We start from the raw sequence: 4,694 nt of genomic DNA, 5'->3' as shown, positions 1-4,694 counted from the left end.
ACATGTATTGAAATAAGTGAAAGCAGCAGGCCAATTCGTAGAAAAAGGCTCATTAGTGAATTTCACGAAACTCATCGAATTAAAATTAATAAAAAAATATTTACTATAAATTTGTGTTAGAAATCTATTAAAAGACATACAATTTCAAGCGCGCTGTACAGCCTTCTCAGACCTTCTGAACGAGCGCTGTCTCACGTGGGCTATTAAGTCTTTTAAACTTTAATATACCTGCATAGCTTCAGCACGCAACAAAGATATCATGCAGTATCTACGCAAACTGCGTTAAATTGGGTCACATTAAGGCGGCTTGGTTGCAGGTCAAGGGAGTTCGTCCCAAAGATCGGTAAAAGCGCTCATATCACTATTAAGGACTTAAGGCTTATAAATTTTTTAGTATTAGGTTTTTCTTATTTCAATTGAAAATGATATGACCTGTTCATTAGGGATAGAATTCCCTTATACACAAATACTATGCTGTGGGTTTCCTTCTCCATATCGAGGGGCCTTCAAGAACGTACGGTCTGTGACAATTATTAGAGCTTTAATTATATTAGAGTTTGAACGGTTTGAACTACGAACTACATGCCAACTAAGCAGCTGCAGCGTGTTCAAAGGACTGTCCTCATTCGCACCTCTGGTATATTAAGGATTCGTTCCGGTTCTTTCTCAGCTCACATATCTGCGAAGAATTTTTGGGCGGGTCGTAGCCGTTGGAGAGGGGGTGAAATGAGATTTTTCACGGATGGATCGAAGTTGAGAGGAAAAGTAGGTGGTGCAGTCTTCTGTCGCCTGCTCTACTTCAACTCTAGTTTCAGACTGCGAAACCACTGAACGGAGAGTAGCGTCTTTCAAGCGGAAGCGACTGTCATCAATATAGCGGTAGATGTGCTGCTACGAAATGCAGCTTCCTTCAGAGAGGTGTGCATTCATTCCGACAGCTGAGCGGCTATACTGACTTCGAGTTTATCGACTATGTGCTCACAACTATTCAAAGAGTGCATGATTTCATTAGAAATAGCATCTAGCTTCTTCCATGTTATTATACATGTATGGGTGCCCGGTTAAAGCCGAATCACTGAAGAAATGCATAGCTGATCAGCTTGCTAGGGCATGCACACTTTCCTCAATCTCATTTGAGTGGAAGCAAATCCGTTTTCGATGTCTGCTTGTGTTCTTCTACTGGACCTTTTGACCTCCAGTAAGCTTAGCAAGCGCTGGTCATCAACTCTAACTTGTGCGACTGTGACTGCTCGATTCTGTCGGACGCTCTTTGCCAAAACTGTATGGAGGAAGGCGAGGTGGAATCATCTTGTTACTTCGTGCCCAGGGTTGGTCAGACTGAGACTGAAATATCTTGGTAAACACATCTTTGACGAATCTAGGGATGTGTCTGAGATTGACCGTAACTTCCTTATGGTGAGCTCAAAACGTTTAGTTGATTTATGGGGATCTAGTGATCCCATTTTTAAGAAGTTTATGTGTAACACAAAGGACGAATATATGTTGAAATGAGATCAACCCGACAATCTAACCTGACTATAGCAAAATCGTCTGAGAAGAAACCATTTCTTGTAAAAAAAAAGCCATTTCGACGAGATATCTTCACGAAATGTGCAAAATTTCAAACCCTACTTTTATAAAGGGTGATCCATATCGAGGTTCTCTACTTTTTTTTAATAAAAAACCACAGAAACTTTAAATTTTATTATCATTCGAAAGAACAATATTCGGCATTTAATTTTTGAAGATTATATCTTTCAAATGTTCGCCGCGTCTACGTCTGGAAAGCTCCATAGTTGAGTCCAATTTTTGATTACTCATTCGAGCAATTCGACTGATAACTGGCGAATGACCGCGTCATGTTTTGCTCCAAGTCCTGCATTGAAGCGGGATTATCCTTTACATATCCCTACAGGAAAACCTCTAACGGTATGATATCACGTAAGAAAGTTGAACGATCTGTAAGCGTTGTTCAGGTGAACATCTTTCCATGATGAAATGCCATACAATATTGAAGAAAAATATCATGACAGCTTGACACGACTAACGTGTAATCTTTCAAAAAAAGCCTATAGGAAAAAGTACCTCTACTTGGATCACCCGTTATTTTTCTTCCTTTATAATTTCTAATAGTTCTTTGAACTTGGAAAAATATTCGCTCCTATCCTCACTTGCCGACGTCTTACTTTATATTCTATTCGCAAACTTGCAAATCCAAAACTTCCGCGTAAATCTATCCTTATATGTATGAATATGTCACTCATACGCCCCGCAATCCACATTAACAGAGCAATTGCATTAAACTACTTATACATATTTTCTCCACTCACTCTACTTCATTGCCTCAAGCTTGCCAAGCAATGTTAATTCAATTGATTTCGTGATTTATCGAAGCGGAGTTAATCCTGACACTGAAGCCGCATCGCAGTCAAACGTAATTAAATTTTTGTGTTGCACTTCAAATGCCAGTCCATACAACCGCATTCGTCACATTCACCCACATGTACGTGCACTAGCTGCATGCTAAGTGCTCGTCTTCAGTGCGGAATTCCGTAACTACCAACTATCGACAACTAAATACATAAGTTACAACAGCGACAACAACAACAACAAGAAACCAATGTTACCACAATTAACTAACATTTCGTGTAGCTAACTCAACTCAATGCCACAAACAGACACAAACACACGCATACGCACTTGCAGCAAGCAGCCAGCAGTTATCAACAAGCAAACAACCAAACGGGACGCAAAGCATACGAATAACGGTTGAGGTCTGTGCTTTTAAGCGCTTAAGCTGCGAGAGTGTATTTGTAAGCAGCGACTGTTATTATTTAAGCTTGTGTTGCTTATCGGTTTTCGCTGTGTTTTTAGCTAACTTCATTAAGTGGCAAGTAAAAATCTCCACAACGCTTACATAATTATTCACTTATGATTTAGAAAATCTATACAATTATACTTGATTTTGATTTAGGTGTGGCAGCGTGCTTGCAATGATTGTATTATTTCATAAAGTTAATCCATTTTGTATATTTTAGTTCACTAATGACTCTTGAGATTGCTCATTTACTGATGTGTATTTGTTAAAACAAACAAAAAAGCGAAAAATATTGCACAATATACGCAGAAATAAATAAAATGTAATATTGTTTGTTGCAAATGTACAAAATGGTTTACAAATACTGTTATTATTATAGTTATTTATATCAAGTGATACCCTCAATACCATCATATGATGTTAATTTGAGTTCATACCTAGGACAATTTAAACAAATTTATCAAATATATTTTTTTTTTTTAACTAAGTATACGATCAAAGTAAATCTCATAAAAAATTACACTGTAACTTTTGCATCGGAGACTAATGATCCGAGGAGAGTTGAAGAGGGAAGCGAGACGGGAAAAAGAGAGGCCGAAATGCGTGAGTACGAAGCTTAACAAGCTGGCCGATAGGGGTAATGCCCGAAAATTAAAGGCTTCAATACCGGAGCATACTTTTATAGAACCAGAAGTGATCTAGAAACTAATGCGCAAATCATAATGAAATTATTTGAGGAACACTTCTCCAGCCTGCTGAATGGCGTTAAAATCATAACACCAAGAGATGGTAAACCCCAATCTATTACGATAGAGCGAAGGTTTTTTGCCCGATCATAAAGAAACTTGAAGAACAACAAAGCGGCGGGGGCCGATGGATTGCCGGCCGAACTATTCAGCTACGGCGGCGAAGAACTGATAAAGAGCATGCATACGCTTCTTGGTAGAAAATGGTCTGACGAAAGCATACTCGACGATTGGAATTAAGATGGGCTTTGCCAATCCAAAAAAAGGAGAACCCAACAATTTGCGCTAACTACCGTGGGATAAGCCTGCTCGACATAGCATATGAGGTTCTATCGAGTATACTGTGTGAAAGCTTGAAGCAACCGTAACTAGTTATGTTGTGGAAAGTATTTGGAGTTAAGTTTTATAAAGACGGCAAATTCAATTTGCAAAAAAAGCAATGTTTTCTGTTTTCGTTATCCAAACCAACCAACTAAGTCGGAACTCTTAGCAGACACTTTCCACAGATTGTAAAACCGCAGAAATTTGGTCTTACTACCGAAAATAACCATTTCTCTAATCAAAACTGAATAATATAAATTCTAACGGTTTTCATTGACCAATGACCTTCTCTTCTAGCTGCAAATGTCGAATCCTTTATTCAAAATTTCTCAAGCATTGAAATTCTCGTTTTGAAATTCCTTCCATTACTCTCTCTCCCATTACAACGAATTTAGAATGGAAATTCAATTAGTATTTCATTTAATGCCTTTTAGCAATTCGTTGCGTTGCATTTAAACTTCGAAAGCGTAGAAAGAAAGCGGTTACCTTGACTTGCCACTTGCCCAAATGCACTTGCAACATTAATGGCAGTTGCACTTAAATTGGTTAACATTTTTTACATATGCTCAATTAGTGGTAATTCGCGGCTGTAATTGACTGGCGGCAATCAAAGGTATATGCGAGCAAATTTACACTCCTACACAGTGCATACATAATGAAAGTATGTTTTAAGGGACGAAAGTGCTGATGTGAGTGTGTGTGTGGAGCGCTTTCGCATTTACGAAACTGCGAAAATAGCTTTTCACTTGATGGCGGGTTAAAAGCTTTATGTGGTCGCTGTGGTGTTACGAAATGTTGCTTTTAAAGTG

This window comes from Bactrocera dorsalis, chromosome 3 (genome assembly GCF_023373825.1).
Source record: "Bactrocera dorsalis isolate Fly_Bdor chromosome 3, ASM2337382v1, whole genome shotgun sequence".
Classification (NCBI taxonomy): Eukaryota; Metazoa; Arthropoda; class Insecta; order Diptera; family Tephritidae; genus Bactrocera; species Bactrocera dorsalis.
The sequence above is the reverse complement of the archived record's forward strand: the minus strand, read 5'-3'. Positions refer to the sequence as shown.